Raw genomic sequence first — 15,161 nt, 5'->3', positions numbered from 1 at the left:
GAGGAGTTGCTGTCCTTGCAACCTTCGGGTGGCATTAGTGTGGCACTGCAGGAGGCCCATGATGGGCATGTCGTCTAAGGAATGGGAGGGGGAGTTAAAATGGTTCGCGACTGGGAGGTGCAGTTGTTTGTTGCGAACCGAGCGGAGGTGTTCTGCAAAGCGGTCCCCAAGCCTCCGCTTGGTTTCCTCAATGCAGAGCGGGTCAGGAGTGAGGGGGCAGGTCACTGTGAGCGGGACAGGACTGCAGGGGCTCGTCACTGTGAGCGGGTCAGGACTGCAGGGGCAGGTCGCTGCGAGCGGGTCAGGACAGAGGGGGCAAGTCGCTGAGAGCGGGTCTGGACTGGAGGGGCAAGTCGCTGTGAGCGGGTCAGGATGGAGGGGGCAATTCGCTGTGAGCATCTCACTGAGGCACTGCATCCCACTTCACTCCGTCACGGCATCCATTCTGCGTGGTCCATGCTATGCATAAATGTGGCATAAAATCCTTACTTGGATGTTCATTTCCTCTTGTAATAACATGTGGCATCATTAGCATCCTTAATCACTTGCATTTCATCCTGGTACAAAGCCTGGTACAAACACCAGATAACATGACAGTCCTAACAGAGTGCATTTTCCAATGCTTTCAACATATAGTCATGTGTGTCTCAGTGAATAAAAATCCTCCTCATTTTACCCCAATTATATCTCATAATAAAGGGAGTATGTCTGAAAGTCGTCTCATCCGAAGGAAAACAGACTTGCTCCAGGAAAGCTGCTAAAATATATCAAGAAAAATATATATGAAATGATTCTAGAAATTTCTGCAACACAAAGATCAAAGGAAACAATAGTTTGATGAACACACTGTTAAGTGTTGCACTTACACATCACATTTTGGAAAACAAACCACACTGATTTTCCACTTTATATAAAAAAATTGTTCCAAGTCTTCATTATGCAGCACTGCAGTGAACTGAAAAGGTGTAGACTTTTAACCTGCATAGAAAGCATGTGTAGAAATTAAAACAAACAAAAAAAAGCCACTTCTGTCCTAAAAAGACAGTATTATATTACAAAAGGCCAGGGAAGTTGGAGAATGCAGCATCATGCTTCCTGCAGAGATCAAGTTTTGTCTGTGTTGTAAAAAACAAAAGAACTGTGGGCACTGTAAATCAGCAACAAAAGCAGAAGTTGCTGGAAAAGCTCAGCAGGTCTGGCAGCATCAGTGAAGAGTGGGATCTGAGGAAGGGTCACAGGACGCGAAACATTAACTCTGACATTGTCTCCGTCATAGTGAGTTATGTCTATTGCTTCAGCAAAATCGAACCAACTCTGAATGAAAATCAATGCTTAAGAAATATCCAAAACATCCGCTGTCCCCGTTGTGGCTTCCTCTACATTGGGGTAACGATGCAGAGGCTTGGGGACCGCTTTTCAGAACACCTGCGCTCAGTTTGCAATAAACAACTGCACCTCCCAGTCACGAACCATTTCAACTCCCCCTCCCATTCCTGAGAGGACACGTCCAAGCTGGGCCTCCTGCAGTGCCATAATGACGCCACCCCAAGGTTGCAGGAACAGCAACTCATATTCTGCTTGGGAACCCTGCAGCCCAATGGTATCAGTGTGGATTTCACAAGCTTCCAAATCTCCTGTCCTCCCACTGCATCCCAAAACCAGCCCAGCTCGTCCCCGCCTCCCTAACCTATTCTTCCTCTCACCCATCCCCCCTCCCACCTCATGCCGCACCCCTATTTCCCCTCATCCCGCTCCCTTGACCTGTCCGGCCTCCCCAGACTGACCTATCCCCTCCCTGCCTCCCTACCCATACTCTCCTCTCCACCTATCTTCTCCTCCATCCATCTTCCACCCGCCTCCCCCTCTCTCCCTATTTATTTCAGAACCCGCACCCCCTCCCCATTTTCTGAAGAAGGTTTTCGGCCCGAAACATCAGCTTTTGTGCTCCTAAGATGATGGTTGGCCTGCTGTCTTCATCCAGTTCCACACGGTGTTATCTCGCATTCTCCAGCATCTGCAGTTCCCATTATCTCTCCAAAACAAAGGCTGCTGTCTTTCAAAACCCAATCTCAGATTTTGCAGATAGTCCTTCCCCTGAAAAAATACCAAATATGTATAAAGAGGAAAACTGGAGGTGAAACCATTCAAAAAATTTTCATTGGCACAACAAATGTTCAAACTGTAAAAGCAGGTTAAGCACCTGTATATAAGGAAACTTTAAACAGACACTTACAGCCAACAAATGTGAGAAATATCCATTTCTTGCTGGATTACCAATTTTGCTGTTGGGAAAATAGGCCTAGGCTTAGCAATGTAAATTCAAACAAGATAGCCCCCTCTCAGAACTCAACACTCACAGTCGTAGAGTTCTGTTTTCACAGGTTGGCATATAATAGCATCAAGCACAATACACCAAATCTTCTTTGGCACCTTTTCCTTCCATAAAACTGCTTTTAGTAGATGCGCACAGAATTCATTTTATACACGTTGAACAGTTGCTATGTTCAAGAGGCCAGTTCCAGCACTTGGACTTGCATCTGCTTCATCATCAAAACAGAACAAAATAAAGACCCACTCTTTGTAAGTCACGTTTTCCATTTTTAGTGACAAGGTGAAGTGCAAGAACTGCTCACTTGATGTTAAAATCTCTTCAGTATGTACCTATATATTTCAATTCTGTGAAATATGTGGAATGAGTTCGAGAGAAGGATTAATTTTGTTGCGCTGGCAGAGAGCTGGGACAGATAAAATAGGTTGAATGGCCTCCTCCCATGCTAAAAATGTCCATAACTGTTCTTGGCCCTGCTAAATTGAAGTGGCCATCCTTTCATTATGACTGTGAGACGCAGCATGTTACAATAGATGGCATAATGAAGAAATCCTTTGTTATTAATGAACTTTTCAGCACTCTGCATTCTTCCCAAGTCAAATGTTCGATATGTACCTGTTGCACTGACTTGGTTCCAAACAGTTATAATGTGGAGGTGCTGGTGTTGGACTAGGATAGACAAAGTCAGAAGTCACATGACATCAGGTTATAATCTGACACGTTTATTTGAAATCACACAAGCTTTGGGAGTGCTGTCCCTTCATCAGGTGCGGTCAGGGAGGAAAACACACAGACACACAATTGATAAGCAGAGAGATCAAAACATCATACAACTGGTGTGAGTGGAGTGTCAGATAATAAGTCTTCATCCAGGATGTTTGTTTGTTTGCAGATATTTTGTTGAAGAAACGCACAACTTGTAGTTACAGTCAGTGTGGTATCTTATAAATTCTTGCTTTTGAAATAAAGGTTAAAACTCTAAGACAGATTCTGAACACAAGCCTCTAAACTACAAGTCAGAGTCTGACCTGAGATGTCACCTTTTGTACATTCCTGTTGCGCTGCCTGATTATCATGACAACACAGCACTGACATGGACTTTATAAACGCTTTACTTGCCTCTAACACTCTTGGTCACCTGTATAGAGTTATTATCTGACACTCCACTCACGCCAATTCTATGATCTTTTGATCTCTCTGCTGATAAGCTGTGTCTCTCTGTGGTCACCTCACCAACTGCACCTGATGAAGCGGCTGCACTCCAAAAGCTTGTGTGATTTCAAATGAACCTGTTGGACGACAAGCTGGTGTCATGTGACTTCTGACTTCAAACACTTACAGAATGTGTTTTCAATCCTATCGTGACTTGACAATAAGTCAGCTTCTTAAAATTTATAAAATGAGAATGTCAAGTGAAGTATGTCTAACCTTGAGTGCTTAGAAAAAGAAATATTACAACCATAGTCTAGTCAGACAGTAAAGACAGAAGGAATGATTTCATCGACTGTGTCTGACACCACACAATTAATCCCCCTGATGGAAGAAAGGTTGGCTGCGTTCTCTTTCTTCAGGAACATCCAGCTAATACCACCTGACTACTGCTTGTTTTATTCATCTGGTGTTCCATCTAATTCCTTGCAGTCTTGGTCAAACCTTCATGTAATTTATTTAGAATTTCAATAAAATAAATTTAACTTTATATTCCACAATTTTAACATCTCCTTTTAAGGTTTGAACGGTTCACTTCGTACACTGCACATGTTGTGTCAATAATTGGAGAACATGGTGGAAAAATCAAGATATATTGACAAGTAAACAAATGGCTAACTTCTGTTTCCTTGTCAGTAATGCCTTTTGAACAGAACATAAAGTTGCGCAACTATGTAGAGATAACAATTTAAAACTGGGAAGACCACTTTGTGGTCCCCACACCAATCTCTATTCACGACCTACTGACTGCATTACTCCGCCTTGGCAACAATGTAATATTACACTTGTGTCAGCACAACCTTGGTATCTTGTTTATCCCATGATGAACGTCCGACCACACATTCATGCAATCCCTAAAGCTGTCTCTTTACATCTTTTCAATCCTGCCGACCTGTCTTTTGTCTCGGCTCATTAGCAGTGAAACCTTCACCTGGAACTACTTCACTTCTGGACCTGACTATTCCAATGCATTCCCTGATGGAGACCCACATTTGTCCATTGAACACTTGAGGTCATCTAAAACTCCACTGCCTGAGTCTCAACTTGAACCAATTCCTATTCTCTGTACTTTCTACCTGACTGATACTATTAACAGTAATTGTATTAAATTCTCATTTTTGTTTACAAATCGTTACTTGGCTATGCCTACTGCTATTTTGGTAATCTCCACCAGTCCAACCATACTTCAGGATATCTGCACTCGTTTAATTATGTCCTCTTGCCCACTCTTGATTTTAAACGGCCCACTACTAGTTGCCAAACATTTAATTGTGTCGGCTTCAAACCCAAGAAGAGACTTCCGACACCTTCAGCGAGCAAACTCACATCCAGAACCTCAACCCAAGCAACAAATCCTCTCAAAACTCGCTAACTTCCTACACCTCTTAGCCTCTGTACATTTCCTCTTTTCAGGCACTTTTTCAAACAATCCTCTTTCATCAAGCTCTTGATCATCAGAACTAACAACTTAATAAGGCTCAGTTGTATTCTGGGATCGTTAATACTCCAATCAGATGCCTTCAAAGTTTCCCTCTATTAAAGAGATTTTATTATTGGTTGAAGTCATTGCCAAGCAGAGGGGGATGAATTGGGGAGTTATTTCAAAGAGCTACGATATGCCAAACGACCTCCTTCCACACTGGCCAACTCTGATTCTACAAAAACAAAAATGATTTTCAGACTTGGGAAGATCCCTCAAAAATGTCACAAGTAACCAGCTTTTGGGCAGAGTCGAGCTGCTGAGATGATAGACCAGGATTTAGGGGTACCAGGAGTGATAATATGCTGAACACAATCAAATTTTGAGGTTGTAGAATGATGTGGTCTTCGGCATTTTTGACACTTGGACCAGTTTCCTTCCTTTCCACAGAACAAGTCAAATAGCGGCAGCACAATGTTGCATGGCCGCTCAAGCTTGCTCCACCGTCGATGATGATTGTGGCTGGTCTTCCACATCAATTCAACTTTTGCTCATATCTCATCCTCTTTTCAAAACATCGATCTATTCACGTGTAGTATCCCTCTTGCTAACTTACTGAGAATTCATTCCAATCAATGAACTCCTAACGCTGACCCACCCCACGTCAAAAAATTCAGCTGAGATCAGGAACTGATCTCGCCTGTATGGCTGAGCTGGCTTTTAAAAAGTTTGCCGGTGAGAAAGTCCCAGTGAGAAACATTCATTAAAAAAAAAAATTGCATGGATTGCTCTCCAATCCTAAACTCTATTCAAATTCAGTTGGTTTGTGATGCAGACTGATGCCCTGCAGAGAGGGCTCAATTGCCACACCAGTGACCTTACCACAAAGGGTCTTCGCCTCAACCCCTCTACTTCCCTGACGCATGGTGATCTTCAGGTTAAATCATAACCAGTTGTCTCTCTCTAAGGAGTCGCCAAATGGCGTGCTAAGACTTTACCTTTCACCCTGATAACATGGCAACAAGCAGATAACACAGCTGATGTCACTGACTAATAGAATCCTCAACTATACTAATATTAACCATGTGATATCATCAGAAGGCATGCTCAACTAAGTTTTAATTTGCAAATTAAGTTAACAACCATTCAATCAATATTACTGAAGTACTCATATTACTGATCGTCTCGATACAACATTGTGGTGACATCTGTTCATAAGTGAAGTGTAATGTAATTGCACTTACTGTGGTTTTATCAATGTGATCCTGCAATGCGTCAATAAGCAGGTCACCCACAGGTTGCCAATCAGTGTGGACCCCCTCAGCTGTTCTCATATGAGCCTCAAGATCATCCAGAGCTTTCTGCAGTTCTTCAAGTTTCTCCAACGCCCTTTTCCACCTGTTTCTGCCAGTTGCTCGCACGGATTTTCAGTTGTTCCCAATTTTCCTTCACTTCTGTTGACTGTTTGCGGACAGCTTTGGCAATTCTCTGGGCTCTCTCTTCCGGGGCAGGTTCTGGAAATATGGAATGCAAATAATTTATCAACTATTCATGATTTTGATCGATAGATTTTCTTTCTCATCCCCTTTCCTTTAAAAGGTTTCTATGGACTTTCTCCTGAAATTGGGATACATAGTATAAGACGAAAGATTTTGGTACAGGCTCATCAATGATAAATTCTGTAATTAGCTGGCAGGTCGCGGAGCCATTAACAGACAATCACAGAGAACCAATACAAAGCCAAATAAAATTCTGCAGATATTTGAAATTTGTCACTACCAAGGAAACTTTAAAGAACGAAAAGGATTAGTGACTAAATGGGTACAATTCTCAACAAAAGATTTGAAAAATCCTTTCAGGATATCTTTCATAGCTATGAGACAAACATCCAACACAAACCAACTTTCATCTTTCAGGACTGGCAAGTTAGAATGATAAACCCAAAGTCTACCCTGCATAGTTCTCTCTAGAACTCACTTAATGAGGTTGTTAAGAGATGTAGAGATAACAAAGTGTGCAGCTGGATGAACACAGCAGGCCAAGCAGCATCTGAGGAGCACAAAAGCTGACATGTTGGGCCGAGACCTTTCATCAGAAAAGGGGGAGGGGGAGAGAGTTCTGAAATAAATAGTGAGAGAGGGGGAGGCGGATCAAAGATGGATAGAGGAGAAGATAAGTGGAGAGGAGACAGACAAGTTAAAGAAGTGGGGATGGAGCCAGCAGAGGTGAGTGTAGGTGGGGAGGTAGGGAGGGGATAGGTCAGTCCGGGGAGGACGAACAGGTCTCCGGGGCGGGAAGAGGTTAGGAGGTAGGAAATGGGGGTGGAGTTTGAGGTGGCAGGATGGGATAGGTGGGCTGGTTTTGGGATGCGGGAGGGGGAGGGGTGATTTTGAAGCTTGTCAAGTCCACATTGATACCATGGAGTGCAGGGTTCCAAGCGCAATATGAGGTGCTGCTCCTGCAACATTCAGGTGGCATCGTTGTGGCACTGCAGGAGGCCCAGGATGGACGTGTTACCTGAGGATTGGTAGGGAGAGTCGAAACAGTTCGCGACTGGGAGGTGCAGTTCTTTAGTGCAAACTGAGCACAGGTGAAGCGGTCCCCAAACCTCTGTTTGGTTTCCCCGATGTAGAGGGGGCCACAATGGCAACAGTGGATACAGTCTACCACATTAGCAGATGTGCAGGTAAACATCTGTTTGATGAGGAAATTCTTCCTGGGGCCTGGGATGGGGGTGAGGGGGGTGGTCTCGGGACCAGTGAATTTTAAACGTTGTGATGACAACATTTATGGATATGCAGGGAAAAGTGCTGGGTGTAGGGAGTGCTAGAGGGGAGTGTGGAGCGGATAAGGTGGGGTCACCTTAGGGTGGTGGGAAAAATGTCTTTGGTGGTGGGGTCGGATTGCGGATGGCAGAAGGGTCGGAGGACGACGCATTGAATTCGGATGTTGGTGGGGTGGTACGTGAGGGCGAGGAGGACACTGTTTTGGTAGTTATTATGGGGTGCGGGTGTGAGGGATGAGTTGTGGGAAACGCGGGTGACACGGTCGAGGGCGTTTTTGACCACTGAGGAGGGGGAAGTTCCGGTCCTTGAACAACCCTCAACAGTTTCTCTTTCAATTCCTCCCACTTCCTACAGACAAAGAGGGTGGCCAGGGTAGCCAAATGGGCCCAAGCTATGCCTGCCTCTTTGTAGGTTACATGGAACGCTCCCTCTTCCGTACCTACACTGGCCCTCAACCCCACCTCTTCCTCCGTTACATTGATGACTGTATCGGCACCGCCTCGTGTTCCCACAAGGGGCTCTAACAGTTCATCCACTTCACCAACACCTTCCTCCCGAACTTGAAGTTAACCTGGACAATCTCTGATACCTCTCTCTCCTACCTGGACCACTCTATTTCCAACCACTGAGAAACAAATATCCATTTCAACTCCACCAATTCCCACAGCTACCAAGATTACACCTCCTCCCACCATATTCCTGCAACAATTCATCCCCTATTCCCCATTCCTTTGCCTCTGCATCTGCACTCCCAGGATGAGGTATTCTATTCCTGTATATCTCAGATGTCCTCATTTTCCAAGGACCACAACTTGCCCCGCTCTGTGGTTGATAACGCCCTCGACCGTGTCTCCAGCATTTCCTGCAACAAATCCCTCTCACCCCACCCCGCAACAACAACCAAAACAACGTCTCCCTCGTCCTAACGTACCACCCCACCAACCTCCGGATACAACGCATCATCCTTCGAAACTTTCAGATTCTCTGGGAGGCTACGGAACAGGCGGCGGAGCCTTTGGCCTTGATCTTTGAATCCTCATTGTCTACAGGTTTAGTACCAGAAGGCTGGAGGGTTGCAAATGTTGTGCCCTTGTTCCAAGAGGGCAGTAGAGATGACCCAGGTAATTATAAACCCAGTGAGCCTTCCGTCTGTTGCAGGAAAAGTTTTGGAAAGGATTATAAGAGATCGGATTTATAATCGTCGAGCAAGCACCAATTTGATGGGAGAGAGTCAACATGGATTTGTCAAGGGCAGGTCGTGTCTCACAAGCCTCATTGAGTAATTTTGGAAGGTGACCAAGCACGTGGATGAGGGTCGGGCAGTTGACGTGGTGGACATGGACTTCAGTAAAGCCTTCGATAAGGTTCCACATGGTAGGCTATTGGAGAAAACGTGGAGACATGGGATTGAGGGAGATTTAGCAGGTTGGATTAGAAACTGGCTTTGGCCAAGGAGGCAACCAGTGGTGGTTGATAGAAAATATTCAGCCTGGAGTCTGGTTACTACTGGTTTGTCTCAAGGATCTGTTTTGGGACCACTGCTGTTTGTCATTTTTATAAATGACTTGGACGGAGGCATTGGTAGATCGGTTAGTAAGTTTGCAGATGACACTCAAGTCGGTGGAGTGGTGGACAATGTGGAAGAATGTTGCAGGTGACAGGTAGACTTGGATGAACTGCAGAATTGGGCGGAAAGCTGGCAGATGGAGTTCAATGCGGATAAATGTGAGGTGATTCACTTTGGGATGAATAATAGGAAGGCAGAATATTGGGTCAATGGAAAGATTCTTGGTAGTGTTGCTGTGCAGAGGGTGTCCATCTATGTCGATCCCTGAAAATTGCCATCCAGGTTGATAGTGCTGTGAAGAAGGCTTACGGTCTCTTAGGTTTTATTGGCAGTGGGATTGAGATCCAGAGCAACTGTCCAAAAAGCTGGTGCGGTCTCATTTGGAATACTGCGTACAGTTCTGGTCGCCCCATTACAGGAAGGATGTGGAAGCATTGGAAAAGGTGCAGAGGAGATTTTGCCTGGTCCGGAGCGAAGGTCTTCTGAAGAAAGGCTGAGGGACTTGGGTCTGTACTCATTGGAGAGAAGTTGGTTCAGAGGGGATTTAATAGAGACATACAAGATGATCAGTGGATGAGACAGGGTGGACAGTGTGGGTCTTTTTCCGAGGATGATGGCGTCAGCTTGTATGAGGGGGCACAGCTAAACAGTGAGGGATAATAGATTTGAGATAGATATCAGAGGCAGGTTCTTTACTCCGAGAGTGGTAAGGATGTGGAACCCCCTGCCTGCCAATGCAGTTAGCTCAGCCACATTAGGGGCATTTCAACAGTCCTTGGATAAGCATATGGATGATAATGGGATCGTGTCGGGGGGATGGGCTTAGATTAGTTCACTGGTCCATCCACATCATCGTAATGAGCAAAAAAGCACACCGTTGTCTCTACTTCCCAGGTGGCTAAGGCAATTCTGTGTGCCCACAAGGGCAACTTTCATTGATGTATCACAGAAAGCATCCTATCTGGATGCATATCACAGCACGGTTCCTCCAGCAAAACAATCCCTAATTATTATGGCTCCTGCCTTTCTTCTTCCAGGCAGAATTGGTTCTGCTTTGTCATAACTAATTTGGGAGAAAATCCACGCTTAGTCTAAGTTAATTCTTCCAACAATTCAGATACCATGGAATACTGAGCAATGAGTTGGTGTGTGAGAAAGAGAGAGAGAGAGAGAGAGAGAGAGAGAGAGAGACAAAGCCAGAGAGGTTGGGGGGGTGGGGGAGGGAGACAGAGAGAGCGCGCGCGAGAGAGAGAGCGCGAGAGAGAGACAGCGCGAGAGAGAGAGAGAGCGCGAGAGAGCGAGCGCGAGAGAGAGCGAGCGCGAGAGAGAGACAGACAGACAGAATAGGTGACAGAATGTGAGTGTGTGAGCGCCTGCATCAGACAGTGAGGTGTTGCTGAGGTGGAGATAGTTGAGAGTGTCGATCACCAACAATCTCTCCTGGTCCATCCAGATCGTCGCAATGGGCAAAAAAGCACACCACATGTCTCTATTTCCCCAGCAGGCCAAGGTAATTTGGAGTGTCCGCAAGGTCAACTTTCATTCATGTACCAGAGAAAGCATCCTATCTGGATGCATGTCACAGCATGGTTTGGCAACAGCTCTTCCTAAGACCACAAGAAACTGCAGAGTCATGAACACAGCATAGTCCATCATGCAAACCAGCCTTCCATTCGTTGATTCCACCTCTACTTCCCGCTGCCTCGGGAAAGAAACTGACATAATCAAAGGCCCTTCTCACCCCACAATTACACTCTCTTCTCCCTTTTTCTGAAGGGAAGATGTAAAAAAAGTTTGTATACATGCGTGAAAAGATTCAAGAACAGCTTCTTCACCGCTGTTATTGGACATCTGAATAGGACACTGAAAAGCTTAAATCTAATTTTGATCTTGCTCTCTGTGCATCTTCTCTGTAGCTGTCACTATGTTCCGTTTCACTGATGCGCCTTGTATGGTATGATCTGTCTATACTGCATGCAGAAGACAACTTTTCACTGTACCTGGGCACATGTGACAAAGATGCCTCAAATCAAGAGAATAAAATGTGAGGCTGGATGAACACAGCAGGCCAAGCAGCATCTCAGGAGCACAAAAGCTGACGTTTCGGGCCAAGACCCTTCATCAGAGATGCTGCTTGGCCTGCTGTGTTCATCCAGCCTCACATTTTATTATCTTGGATTCTCCAGCATCTGCAGCTCCCATTGTCTCTGACTCAAATCAAATTGACTGTGTGCAAGAGAGAGGTGAGCATATGATTGTGCTCAAGAGTGCAAAGACAGTGCATGAAAGTGTGTGTGTGCGCACGATAGAATGTGTGTGCCAGTGACTGTGCTGTGTGAGTGTGTGAAAGTGTGTTGAGAGTGTGTGAAAGGGAGTTAGCACAAGAAGGGAGTGTTACAGCATGCATGAGGGAGTGAGTGTGTCTGTAAGTGTGAGTGAGCTTGACAGCAAGTGAATTTGCAAACCTAAGTGTGTGAGGGAGAGATTTGTGGTCGTGTGTGTGTACTTGAGAGTAAGAGCATTGGCATAAGTTCCTGCGACAGTGCATGCAAGTGTGCCACAGAATGTGTGCAAGACCGTGTACGACTGTGTGACGGTATGGAGTATGAATGAGTGAGAATGTGACAGAGCGTGTTCGTGAGAGACTGTGTTCCTGACTCTTTTTTTGTGTGTGTTTAGTGTGTTTGTGCATGAGGGACAGAATATGCATGTGCAACATAGTGTGACTGTGAACCTCTGTTGGTGCCTGTGAGTGAAGTGATGGGGGAGAACAGGGAGAGGAGAGATAAAGAGAGAGAGAGAGAGAGAGAGAGAGAGAGAGAGAGAGAGAGAGGGGGGGAGAGTGAGAGAGAGAGCGCGCATGAGAGAGAGATGAGATGAGGAATTAGAAATTATGAGTGGTCAATACCTGGAGGAAAAAAAGAACAGTGTGTGAGTGTTAAGAGAAGTCGCTGGATGTAATATGGAGGCTATTGTTTTATTGATTGTACTAAATGAAAAGCAAGTGTCACCTCTCAGTGTTAGGGGACAAGAGATGTGCATGAGAGAAGGAGATATAGTCAGCCTTGTCAGAGACAGCAGACAAGTTGCAAATGCATAGAAACTGACATTAAAGCTTTCTTATCAATGTGTAAAGAGGTGAGACAAATATGACGAGTCAATATTGTACCTTTGCGCTCAGTAAAATCATGGAATCATGAATCAGAGAACCCTTACAGTGTGGAAACAGGTCGGTCAGCCCAACATGTCCACACTGCCCCTCACAGCATCCCACCCAGACCCATCCACCTGTAACTCACCTAACCTACACATCATTGAACACCTTGGGAAATTTAGCATGGCCAATCCACCGACCTTGCACATCTTTTGACTGTGGGAGCAAACTCGAGAAAACCCATGCAGGCACATGGAGAATGTGCAAACTCCACACAGAAAGTCACCAAAGGGTGGAATTGACACAGTGGTGTTAACCAGAGCCACTGTGCTCTATATTATGCGAATTCAGCTGCAAGCATTTTTTTTGAAGAAGGGAAACTTACCATCGTCACAGGATTAGAGTGGTTTCAATCTTCTATCAGCTTTGAGAACCTTATCCATATCTGCCTTCACAAGGGCAAGGTGATGGTAATGGTGAGAGACCGGTTAGTCTGCAGCAGCTCGCCGTGCAAAAAATTAACGGCACTTTCATTGCTTTTTTCCTAGGGGCATAACAGAAAGACAAGAACATGAAAAAATCCTGAAATCTTTCTCCAATTTCCATCTCAAAGGGACCATCCGTTCCTCAAAAGTCATAACCAAACTGAACATGGGCCTCCTGCAGTGCCACAAATGATGCCACCCCAAAGTTGCAGGAACAGCAACTCATATTCCGCTTGGGAACCCTGCAGCACAATGGACATGGCTGACAGCTCTGTCAACCACGAATGCAAGGAATGCTCAGTTGAGGAAGAATGCAGACATTTCGGAATCCCTCCAGCAGAAGATGATATCATTCGAACAAATGGATCTGTCTGGACAGTCCTGTTTGTAGATTTTGGGAAGTAAGACTCTATTGTTTGTCATCAAGGATATGGTTGAGTGATCATATTCAGACTGAAGAGACCAAGAATGTGAGGCTGGAGAATGGGTGCAGAACCATGCCTCTCGGAATTCCTGTGCGTGTCTATGTTTGGCTTGGGCTACTACGGTTACTTTGTCGCAGTGTCCTCTGAGAGGCGTGATTCTCCATCCATAATGCAACCAACAAACAGATACAATTGGACCCCCACATACAAACCCATACAGATCAAAACCGGAAATGACAGTACTCATGGTAACAGACTGGACAGTGTCAATTCCAGACAGAGTAGAATAACATCGTTTCATTGGAGGCTGTACCCATGATGTCACCGATCATGGTGACGAAACGTCTGAATGAGAAGAAGCCAGCTCGGCGAGCAAGTTCACAACCTCAATCAGAGAACTGGCTGTTTTGAACTACCTTGTTCAAGAGTTTCAGTTTTGATTTTGAATGTTAAGTCTCGCTCCCACATAGGGATGGAGGATTACTGTTAACAGCTGCATTCTAACTAATTCATATCGAATCATTATTGTTTTGACCAGTCTTCGGGTCAGGCTCCCTCGGTGACTGCGTCTCCCAAATTGTTAAGTTCCCTCGTGAAAGACTCCCCTTTTTTACACACCCAACTAGATCCACCTCAGTTGGTACGAATTAAGCTGATTAAAAAGGATCTTTGTCTTGTGGATACCTTCCTATGTTTCAGAAGGAGTCAAGATAACTCAGGGTGACACGGTGACTCAGTAGTTAGTAACGCTACCTCACAGCACCAGGGACCTGAGTTCCATTCCAGCCTCCGATGACTGTCTGTGTGGAGTTTGCACATTCTCCCCTTGTCTGTGTGGGTTTCTGCTGGGTGCTCTGGTTTCCTCCCACAGTCCAGAGATGTGCAGGTTAGGTGGATTGGCAATGCTGAATTACCCACAGTGCCCACGGATGTGTAGGTTCGGTGCATTAGCCATGAGAAATGCAGGCTGACAGGGATAGAGTAGGGGAATGGGGATGGGTCTCGGTGGGACGCTCTTTGGAGGGTTGCTGTGGGCTTGTTGAACTGAGTGGCCTGTTTCCACACTGGGGATTCTATAAAACTAGCTTCTCCTGAACTCGTGAGAGAGTGAGTTTATCAATTGCTAAATGCAAGAAGTCATAAGGCACCACAAATATGCACAAGTTAGAAACAAGAAATTAGCTCAAAAACCATAAAAGTTAAGAGGGATACGGATACTTCAGCCTTTGGATTGTTTGTGAAGAATAGAAAGTGGGATGTTGTGGCCACTAAGTTGGGCGATCCCCGTAATGTTGATATGAATTCAGCAGTTAATTTTGAGATTCTTGTTGAAATTCTTTTGACCTTGTTTCCCTTTTGACATTGCCCAGGTTTGCAGAGCTCAGAGCAAGAGATTTTCTTTTCTTCTTACCTGCAGCATAGGGCCATGAAACGGCTGTCCCAGAGCCGTGACCTCCACAACTCCTGAGACCACACGAGCACATTCGCCCAGGAATACACATGGACTGATACCAAAGAACTATCGGGATAACAATACTCAGCGTGGTACTGGAAAAGACAGCATGTACAAACAGAAAACAGCTGTAAATAGTGTCAAGAGGTGAAATCAAGTGATAAAGCTAAATTCATGGCTCTTTGCTTGCGTGCTCATTGTATTCAGAACAAAATCAACAAATTAATAGCACATTTCTAGGTTGACGGGCATGATTTTATAGCTATTACAAAGACATGGTTACAAGGAGATCAACACTGGAGCTAAGTGCGCAGGGCTATACGACATTCCAAA

At 45.2% G+C, this 15,161-nt stretch overlaps 1 long non-coding RNA gene across 1 annotated transcript; it reads right to left on the bottom strand.

Annotated features, from left to right (window-relative positions):
• Positions 1-1,936: 1,936 nt before the first annotated feature.
• LOC132207391 (uncharacterized) lies at positions 1,937-14,868 on the bottom strand. Its single transcript, XR_009443451.1, has 4 exons — positions 14,787-14,868; positions 12,851-13,009; positions 6,203-6,472; positions 1,937-2,094 (listed from the first exon to the last, which is right to left on the bottom strand). It is a non-coding gene; the product is annotated as an uncharacterized LOC132207391 (long non-coding RNA).
• Between the last annotated feature and the right edge of the window lie 293 nt (positions 14,869-15,161).

The sequence above is a fragment of the Stegostoma tigrinum genome, chromosome 46 (genome assembly GCF_030684315.1).
Source record: "Stegostoma tigrinum isolate sSteTig4 chromosome 46, sSteTig4.hap1, whole genome shotgun sequence".
In the NCBI taxonomy this organism is placed as follows: Eukaryota; Metazoa; Chordata; class Chondrichthyes; order Orectolobiformes; family Stegostomatidae; genus Stegostoma; species Stegostoma tigrinum.
This window is presented reverse-complemented; position numbering and strand designations above follow the sequence as displayed.